The sequence below is a fragment of the Mandrillus leucophaeus genome, unplaced genomic scaffold, assembly GCF_000951045.1.
Source record: "Mandrillus leucophaeus isolate KB7577 unplaced genomic scaffold, Mleu.le_1.0 Scaffold41, whole genome shotgun sequence".
NCBI lineage: Eukaryota > Metazoa > Chordata > Mammalia > Primates > Cercopithecidae > Mandrillus > Mandrillus leucophaeus.
Window position 1 is genome coordinate 3,880,801 of NW_012104365.1, and position 10,838 is coordinate 3,891,638.

General features: G+C 54.3%; 1 protein-coding gene across 1 annotated transcript in view; it reads right to left on the reverse strand.

Annotated features, from left to right (window-relative positions):
- Positions 1-10,832, reverse strand: part of TAF4 (TAF4 RNA polymerase II, TATA box binding protein (TBP)-associated factor, 135kDa) — a 110,845-nt gene extending 100,013 nt beyond the window's left edge. Inside the window, exon 1 of the mRNA XM_011992342.1 lies at positions 10,755-10,832. The gene's annotated coding sequence lies outside the window, so the exon portion shown is untranslated. The remainder of the gene's footprint in view (positions 1-10,754) is intronic.
- Positions 10,833-10,838: the final 6 nt, after the last annotated feature.

Genomic DNA, 10,838 nt, shown 5'->3' on the forward strand with positions numbered 1-10,838 from the left:
CCACCTTCCCCTTCTGCATCCTGCACCCTGGACTCCCTGCGTCCCCACAGCACAGCGTGGCCACGGAGCACCACAGCCGCGCCCGGGCCAACCAGCTCCAAGTAGGGTGCAGGAGCGGCGTGCAGGCCAAATGACAGTGGCCTGGATGAAGTGGCTGACATAAAGCACGTCAAAGGCTCAACCTCCCTCTCCCGCCCCACCCGTCCTCATCCAGCCTAACTCGCACCGACCCAAAGCACGAATCCACACGGGGCACACTTTGTTTCCGCTATTGAGCGTGGCTCCAAGATCACTTCTTAAAAAACAAACAGGAAAAAACAAAGAAACTGTCCTTTGACCCCCTCACCACAGTCAGTGACCTACCTCTCCATCTCCTCCTGAACCTGACCCCAGCACTGCCATCTGGGACCAGTCGCCTCCAGTCGGTTGAGATCGACAAACCCCAGGGTGCCCTGCCCCACACCGGCTCCACACCCCAGCACCAGCCCGTGTGTGCCCCAGCCCGTGTGTGCCCTGGGTCACTGCCTCCCCTGCACCACTAGAATGTCCCCACCCAGGTGTCTGGGCTGGTATCTTGTCACTTCCCCCACACCCGATGAGCAAGTGTCCCATGGCTTGAACACCACTGTCCCCACACTGCCCCCCTGTGAACTGCAGGCTCACGCTCCAGGAGCCTCGCGCCACCCCCCCAGACCCCACACCCCGGGTCCCTCAAGCCACCCCCACACCACCAGGTCCCTCGCGCCACCCCCTACACCACCAGGTCCCTCAGGCCATCCTCCACATCCCAGGTCACACTACACCCCATGACATCAGGTCCCTTGCGCCACCCCCCACAACACTAGGTCTCCAGGGCTGGCACCGTGTGGCCCAAGGCAGGTGGCAGCCCTTCCCACACAGGAACTCTGGTGGCACGCCCACAAGCTCCAAGGCAATGAGGTGACACCATCCCCAAGCCCAGCCTCAGCGGCCCAAGCAGAGCTGTGTCTGGCCCACAAAAGTGGAAGAGGGCGGCCCCGTCACCCATCCAGAATCACAGCCTCCAAGACACCCAGTCCGTGCTTTCCAAACTCTCAGAGCTCTGCATCCAATTGATGGTGGGGCGCAGGGAGAGCCACGGTGGCCCTGAGTGCAGGCACCATCCTGAAGCCAGGAGCCCATGAGGCCACCAAGCCGGAGGACAAGAACCGCCCTTGCACTGCCCAGTGACGAGCTCCCGGCGCGGCTCTCTGCTGCTCTGGATCCATCACTAAGTGGCTCCATAAGTGGCTGGTCACACAGGAGCAGCAGGAAAACGCTGGGGCACCCACAACTGAACAGAGAAGACGCCCACCTTGAGAAGGAACTCTGGAGAAAGGAACGACGTTTACGCTGAGAAGCTGCATCCGTGTCCCTCGCCTCTGCCCCATCCACGCCGACCTGTGTCACTCCCCAAGCAACTCCGTCAGCAAGCTGCCGGATCCACAAGGTCTGACCTGAGCTCGCTGCCAAGTGAACGTTTGTTGACCGACCAACCAAACTCATCCCTCTGGCCCACCAAGGCCACGCACGCTCTGAGGCGTGCTGGCTGTCCACCCGTATCCCACCCCGCCCCCAGGACAAGCTGAACCCCCCAGCACTCTGTGCAGATGGACACGGCCAATGACCGAGTCTTCTCAGCTGGAACTAGGGAGAGGCCTGCGTCACTTCTGAGCAAGGGCCTTAAGACCAGGAGTGCCTCTTAGCCGCTTGACACCCTTGCAGCCGCAGGACCGCGGAGACTGACAGCGATGGGCCTCCCCAGGCAGATGAGGTAGCCCAGACTTAGCAGACAGCCACCAGCTGGGGGAGCCCAAGCACCGGAGGGCCCACAGGACACAGCAGGATCGTCGGGTGAGGCCACGAGCCACACAGACCCAGCCCAGGGCAACAGTCCCTCACCACGCACTCAAGACATTCCCTTCTGTGGATTTTTTCTTTGAAAGCCAGGTCCCTGTGTTTTAGGGGTTTTAAGTTCGTAAGTTCGCTCCAAGCTGAACCATTTCCAGTCTCTCTCGGCAGCACAAGCATGAAGGAGGAGGCCTGAGGGAGTGACAGGTGGCCTGTGGCACGTAGCCTACGTTAAGTGGCCACGGGGTTTTGGAGAAGCTGGTCACCTCTGTGTGCCTCAGCGTCTTTGTGGAGGAGGACTCTCTTCCAGGACTTTCTGGCTCTAGAGAGCTACAGACCCGCGAAGCCGTGCACGCCAACACACAGCAGGAAGGCGAGGACTGCAAGGGCAAAAGCAAAGCAGCCTCCATCAGAGCCACGCTACCTCCGCCATCGCTGCGCTGGAGGGCAGGGCAGACGGCGACTTTGCAGCAAACACTACCCCACCACACAGGGCTCTCAGCAACGGCCCCACCATGTCCTTCCGCCCCCAGAGCTGACAGCTCTGTGCTCTGGGCCACCCCTCCTGAACCTCCTCCCACCAGGCTCCTGCACCCAGGTGTCCACCCTCACCCATCCCACTCCCAGCTCCGCTGGCCAGATGCGCCCTATGAACGCCAGCCTCTCCCAGCACTCCTCCCTGGCTCCCAAGCTGGCCCAGCCTCGCAGGCGCCGGCACCTGTAGGGCGCCTTCTACAGCTCTTCTAGCCTACTCTACAGGCTCATAACACCCCATGGCCATCAGAGCCCCAACAGCATGACTTCTGGACCCTGGCCTATGCCAGTTGCTCCCCTGAGCTCCTGCCTCCCACCAACCACCACTGACGCTCCCTCTCACCCCACCTGCCCACCTCAATTTCATTCCATAAGAGCCCTTGTCCTCACTCCTCCCTCCAGCCCATCCACACCTCCCTAAGCCCCGCCAACTGCCTTGGGCCCCTGCCACAACCACCCCCACATTCCACAGCTCAAATGCAAAAGTGACCTCAATATACAACTTTAAACTATGCCCTATCCAACTTCAAACCCTCAATGGCTTCCAGTCACTGAGGCTCTTGGAATCAATTCACACTGCGTGCGGGCAGCCCTGCAATGCAATCAATTCACACAGTGCATTCCTGTGATATAATCAATTCACACTGCTGCAATCAATTCACACAGTGCATTCCTGTGATATAATCAATTCACACTGCATGCGGGCAGCCCTGCAATACAATCAATTCACACAGTGCATTCCTGTGATATAATCAATTCACACTGCATGCGGGCAGCCCTGCAATACAATCAATTCACATTGCCTGGAGGCAGTCCTGCAATATAACCAATTCACACTACCTGGGGGCAGCCCTGTGATACAATCAATTCACACTGTGTACAGGCAGCCCCACAATATCAATTCACACTATCTGAGGGCAGCCCTACAATCTGCACCGGCGGGAGGGGCTGCATCTGCTCTTTCCTCGGCCTGGACACATGTCCCAGCTGCGTGTGGCTGACCCCTTTCTCATCCCTCAGCCTCCCGGGAAAGCCTTCCCTGACTACCCTGCCCAGCAGTCCCCTCTCACCCAAGGGTGCTAATCACAATCAGACATACCTGCTGATCTGTTTCCCTGTTAACTGCCTGGCCACAACAGACACACCACGAAAGCAGGGGCTGTCAGCCTGGGACCCCCACAGCTGAACCCTGGTACCCACGTCTGAACCCTGGTACCCACGTCAGCCTTCCCCCATGGCCCAGTACACACCGTCCGAATGTGCTCATGCAGGCCAGGTGCAGTGGCTCACACCTGTAATCTGAGCACTTTGGGAGGCTGAGGCAGGCGGAGCACTTGAGGTCAGAAGTTCGAGACCAACCTGGCCAACATGGTGAAACCCCGTCTCTAATAAAAATACAACAATTAGCCGTGTGTGGTGGTACACGCCTGTATTCCCAGCTGCTCAGGAGGCTGAGGCACGAGAATCACTTGATCCCGGGAGGCGGAGGTTGCAGTGAACTGAGATTGCACCACTGCATTCCAGCCTGGGTGATGGAGTGAGAGACTGTCTTGAAAAAAAAGAACGCACTTATACAAATAGTCACAGTTGGTGAGAATAAATAGCCAACATCCACATGAACGAAGTCTGACTTCACTTAAAGAAACGCAACTTAAAACTAGACATGATTTTCTTCCTTTAGAATAGTGTCCGTTTCCAAAAGTCGTATTCTGGCAATGGTTTTAAACGTGTTATCTGGTGGAAGGTGATATGTATCAAAGCTTTGAAAATGCTCAAACTACCAGACACGCAGTTAGACATAAAGGCATTCACCTACGGGGGCCACTTGTCACCGTCAGCACAGCACCCTGGCGCAGGGGCCTGTTACCAAATGCTAGAGCCTGAGACCACCGAGGGCCAAGGGAAAATGCACCAGACACAGGACAAGGCAAGGCACAGACTTGGGTCACAGGAGAACTGTAATTACAGAAAAACACAGAAACAGATCTGCACCGGACACAGGCTGAAGTGAGACACCCCAAAATGTGAGCAGTCTGGGCCAGGTGACATTACAAGTGACTCTACTTTCATCTCCACAGTTTACTTTCCAAACTTCCTATAATCACTAAAATCTCATTTTATAATCAGAAAAATCATGTTGGTGAAGTAACTAATAATTTTTTTGCACTTATAGTTTCATAAAAAAGCTAATAGAGCCTGCTTCCCATATAACCCCTCGTTCCTGTCATGATGCTTGTGACACTGACATTTGTAACCTTCTGCAAAGCTCCAAAGCACGGCAGGCCTGCGCCCTGCTCTGAGTGCGTGCATGGCTCCTATGAATACTACGGAGACCACGCTCCTCTGCAGAAGATACAGAACTTCCTTTAAAAATTCTCACAGGTCATTGTCCCACACACTTTAATGCAAAGTCAAAAAATAAAAGGCCGTGTCCCCCGACCCCTTGGAACAAGGTGCCCACCTTGCCACCTGTAGCACCTCCGCCCACAGTGGACCAGCTGACCCACAAAGCCTCTGCCCTGGGTGTGCTCTGGCCACACCCAATGCCCGGAGAAGGGTGCAGCTCCCTGGCTCCTAGTGTCCTGCCTTGTCCATGCACCGTCCACTCGGACCTCTGACCCCAACCCTGAAACAATTCCCTTGGGAGCCACAGACCTTCTTACTGCAGGGTCCTCATTCTAAAACCTAATGTCAAATTTGATAGACATAAAAAACTGTTTCTGGGGTTTCCTGACTATTCGGAAATGGTCCCTCCAAGATCCATGTGCCCCAACACCACCCTAGCTGGCCACACTCCTCTCACAACTTTGAGATCAAGATGCTACGTGTGCCTTCCTCACACTGGCGCTTTCCAGTGATGCCAAGTGAGGGACAGAAAGGGCCCATCAAGACCTCAGGAAGGACGGACACAGGTCTACACACAAAGCCACATACAACCGGGCTCGTGGGGCCAACTTCTCCAGTCCCCAAACGCAGTCCACAACAGACAACTTCTCCCGTCCTCACACACGGTTCCCAACAGACAACTTCTGCTCCACAACGTGACACCTATGGCAGGAGAAGCTGGGGGTGCTTCACTACCTCATCCTGCACACAGCAGCACGGCCCACTCCAGGCAGAAGGCAGGCCTGGAGAAGAGCCTGAGACCACCGCAGAAAGACCGACAGGGAACACCATATACTTTCTCAAATGGGAGAGGGGCCTCATGGTGGACAACACGTATCTCCTGGTTTTTTGGAAGCTGTACTTCTTTGGTGCAAACGTTCATTTGAGATATGTAAAAATCAAAAGTTTTCACTCAAAACTTTCATGGTCCCACTATGGAAAAATTAAGTACCCCATTTTCAAACATAACTTTACAGCACTTGTTCTGCTTCACTATTCCAAGCAAGAATTTGGAAAGAACAGCTGTGTACACGTTTGCAGCTGACACCACCACAATGCCATAGCAACCGCAGGCCCACCTGGAAGCAGAAGCATCCAGGAAGCCCAGGTGCACAGCACTCAGCACAGAAGGGCCTGCAGCAAAAAGTCCCCTTTATTTAACTGCTTTATTGCTATCAAAGGCCTGATTAAGCAAAGGCCACCATCCCGCTGCCTGAGCCGGGCACCACAGCAGAACGCCCTGAACAGCAACTGTTTCCTGGACGATCGAAGGCCTGGAGGTTCCTACTGAGCACCACGAAGAAGCAAAGCAAAGCACTCTGGGAACCCTGCAAATTACCCCAAACCTCAGGCAAGCTTCTCCAGAGCCCTGTTACACCTCTGCTTCAAGATCCTCAAAAACAGCTGCTAATTATGCTTTGATCAACTCACATATAACCAACAATTTATAAAAGCTTTCTTCAAATTCATCACTTAAGTGGAAGAAAACTCACATTATACGATAGAAAAGGCTTTGGAGGCAGAACAGGAACCACCTCGATTCCACTCTGATTTCAGGATGCAGACACGCCCACCACTCTGTTCTGCCGAGCTGGGTCTGTGCTGCTCTGACCAAACGCCACCTCCCAGCGACCCTGTGCCAGTGTTTAAGGGGCAACTTCCACAGCACACCGGGGAGCCCGGGGGCAGTCCTGGGAGCCAGGGTGGCTCTGCTCTCTGCCCTGGGAGAAGGCCAACTTCCCAGATGCTCGGGGCCTGCCTCAGGTCCATCTGCCACCGAAGCAAGCGGGACACCCTCTCCTACAAAGCTTCTCGCCGGCCCTAAGAAACAGGGCGACTGTAACGAACTTCAAACGTCACCCTCTGTTCAAACTCACAGACCTCTACTGTGAACACAGCGCTCAGGCACAGCAAGCAGTGAGGAGAGAGGCTCCGAAGAGTGTGACAGGTCCCCGAGTCCTGGCTGCCACTAACCCATGAGGGTCACCAGCTCCGAGACACCAAAGGCAGGTGAGGTCCATCCCAACCTGTCACCAAGATGACTCTGTTTATCCCGAAGGCAACAGTGAAGACCCCAGCAGCAGGGCAGGGAGCAGGGAGGAAAGGAAGGCCCAGAGCGGCACCTCTGCCCTCTGCTAGGCAGAGCTGCCCAGGGCTGTCTTTACACAGCTCCCCAAAAGTTACTTTTCTTTGTTCTTTTCAAATGTCACTCCTTCCTAGATATGTCAAAAGAAACGCCTAAGACCTCTAGCCTAAAGTGAGCCCTCCACCCAGGTCCAGGCCTCCGAAGGTCACTGCAACCCTCCCCTATGTTGGCAGGCAGGCAACTGCTGCCCCAGGGTGACCCACCTGAGATCTCGGTAACTTCCCCACTGACAGAACCAGAGTCAGCTGCCACGCCAAACGCCTCGGTCACCGAGAAGACATCCAGTCTGGATAATGTGTGAAAAACAGTGAAAATGAGGGGAACTGGGAGACTGTGGAATAGTGATGCCACCTGACAGCTGTGTTCTGTCAGGCCCAACGTGACAGAATTCACATTCTTCATCTAACGGGCAACCCCACTTTACAGCTGGGGAAGCCGAGGCTCTAAGGGACAACATATTTCTCCCAGGTCAAAGGGCAACAGGGCCCTCAAGTCACAAAATCGAAACTTCTAGGAATGTCCCTTGTGCCAGAGCACTGGCTGCCACCACTGGCCACCGGAACTCAGAGCATGCCGCCACCCAGCATGGGGCTGGACTCGCCAAACCCAACCCCTGTCCCAACAGCGCGATTAAGGGCTAGTGGACTTTTTCCCCCTTTCCCCACAGACAGGAACCAATGCTGCAGACACCACCCGTAGACACACATTCACCTGGGAGTACTCATCCTAAAACACGCAGCAAGGACAGGCTCCCTAGGCCAAGGGATAGAGGACCACGGTGAGAAAGTGCTTTTCTGTCCTGGAATGGGAATCTACACTTGGGACAAATCTTAGAGCAACAGGAGAGTAAATCTGGCATGAAAGCACAATAGACCAAGATGCTCTGAAGAAAATGCAAATTTGCCAGGCCAAAAGATAACCTTTAGAAATGAACTTCTTTACCTTACACCTATCTGAAAAGATCTCTCAATTTACAAACATGCTAATTCGGGTGTCAGATTACTTTTTTCTTCCTTCAGCTGTAATCACAACCTGACTATGGCATTATGACTGTCCTAAGCTGTACAGAACCAGCGCTTTTCAGTGTTCTTGGGACAAGTGTGTCATCTGCAACAATCTCACTAAAGACTTAATTTTCTCATTTTTCCTCAGTGAATAAAATTTAAACTCTGGCACCTCAAACCAGCAAATTACAATTATATTAACATAACTATCTTTACAACACTGTCCTGACAAAGAATATCAAGACAGCTAGCTAAAGCCAAATTCAACATACGTGGCGCACTGTGGGGCTGAAACACTCAGGGCCTAAGGCTTAGCCTTAAAGACTTCAGGGTGAAACCTCTCTGTCCCCTCCCTTCTCCCATCCAAGACCTCCACAGAGGGAAGGCCTGGGAGGGGCAGGCCCTTTCACACCCCATCCAATTGCCATTCATCTGCTACTCCACTTGACACCCACATGCAGCTTCGAGAACCCTGCCCACCCCTAATACTCCCGGCTCCTCCTCAGTTTGCAAGACGGAGTGGTTACTAGAATGAGTTATTAGCCAAGCAAGAGTTATTTTTGTTACTTCCATCTTTGTTCTAAACATTTTTATTATGAAATATTTCAATGAAGAGGAAGCCAACTAGAATAATTTAATATTCTCTGATCAATCAATTACAGGAAGTAACCAGAGTATTTGCAATTTGCCATTTTGATTTACAAAATTAAGTTGTACTGTTTAATAAAAAAAGGTACTCTGGTTTGGGGCACTGCTAGTTTTATTGATATATATGTATTTTTTTTGCTTTGGCTACTACTGAAATAAACAACATAATCAAAATTCCTCATCAGTAGATCAACTGCAGGGGATCATGAAGAGATGCGATAAATCTTTCATTTTTTAGACAGTAGCATTCAGCTCCTTGAAAGTACCATTCTCAGCACTGCCACCCAAACGTCTGTGTGAGCTGTTCCTCTGTCCTCACACGGGAATCACGCACAGTCAACACTCCTACAGTTGTTTTTCAAGTCGTCACCTCATCAAACACACCTGACCCTAAAACTGACCTTAAAACACAAGATGGAAGTGAGTCCCAGAATCACTCATGATAAATACAGCAGAAATGCCCTTTTCCAACTCCACCTCCTCCCAGAAGAAAGAGATGAGGCTTTACCTATGCAGAGGCTCAGAGCAAGACAACCTGGCCAGCCCCGCAAGGCAGAGTCCAATACCTATCCAAAGTGGTGCAACAGGCACCTGGCCTGCGCTGAGACATGGGGGACCGCTGGAAAAACATTTTTATAAATAAAGCATTGCGATAGTTTACATAACAGATCACGGCCATCAAACACCTTTTTACAACATTACTAAAGATCAGCCACATTTTCTACTAAAAGGTCAATATACACATAGGAGCAAAACCAAGACTTTGGCGAAACACCCCTACAAATGCTTCAGTACTCCAATAGCTTGTCATAACGGGCGTCTCAGCAACCCGGGAGAAGTGGCTTCTCAGCCCTCTTCCTCCCTGGAGCACTGCAGCCTAGCGGTCTCCCAGACAGACTCTCCCTACCCCCGCCCTGTCTAGTCTGACCACCAGCCCTGAACTTCACATACTCGGACAGGAAAACCTTTCACTTCTGAAGATGCTGCAAACCTCTCAAAGTGACCAATAGCTCCCTTCAGAGAGGGGACACAGACGAGACCCACGCTCTCCTCGAAGTTCCTACTACTGCTGCCACCGAGCTGCTACAACTGCATGGCGCGCGTCACCACAGGCCGGGGAGGAGCTCCCCTGCCCAGCACCCACCAAGGCGGCTGGGGAGGGATAGGGAGCCCCAGACAAAAGCAGCCTAGCGTGCAATGCTGGCCAGGCAATCTTTCCCGTCAAACTTGAGGGGCCCTGAGGAGTCGCAGAGACAGCAGACTAGACCAGGAGCGTGAGAACTGCCAGGCAGAAGGGGCGTCTGAGCCCAAGGCATCCGCAGCACAGCCAGTATTACCCCGAGACCCCTGCACGGAGCGAGAGCATCTGCTGCCACCGCCCTCCCACTGCCCTCCCGAGGGGGCAGCAACCAGACTAGCTGGGCGCTCTTTCCTTTAGGCACCAACGCAGCGCTGGAAGAGACGGTGACACACACGGTGCTGAAACCCTACTCCAGAGCATGGCTCTCAGCAAGGCTGCGCGCCGGGAGGACTCTCGCAGGGTGCGCCCGACATCTCTGCCTTCCTGGTGGCCAACAGGGAAGCCCAAGCCTTCCATCCCGACTTCCCGAGCCTCGAGGAGGGGGTGTCGCGCCCCCGTCCTCGCCTGGAGACTGGGGAGGCTCAAGCCCAGGGTCATAAAGGGGCAGAAAGGCTAAGTGGGGACACAGGCCACACGCCTAACTGCAGAACTGAGCAGGGGACAGTTGCTGCCACTCGCACCTCCAGGTTCTGCCCTCAGCTCTGCAGACCCCATCGCCTGGCCCAGGGAGCCCCTGCGCTGACCCTTCCAACCGTGGCAGGGGCACACAGGGCGGGAGCAGGTAAGGACCGCTCCAGTAGGAGTCCTGGCTGAGCCACTCCGAAACAGACCAGCCCCAGCCACAGGCAGCCACCGCGGACGTCTGGAACAGCGACAGGGACGCAGGCTATGCCGACTCCCTCTGGCTCACTCGCAGGCAGCCACCCGGGCTGGCCCCGCACCTGGGTAGAGGCTGCCCCTCGGCCTGCTCCAGCCACGGGCCTACGGGACAGATGACCTTAGCATTCCACCAGCGGAGAACTTCCTGGAACTGGCAGCTGGCGCTGCTGGGACCCGCCCTTCCCTCCCGCCCCGTGCGGCCACTCACCTGGGGGCAGCTGGAAGTTCTGGATGTTGGTCGGGTTCTGAGGCGGCTGCGGCAGGCGGGGGGCCAGCACGGTGGGCGTCAGGG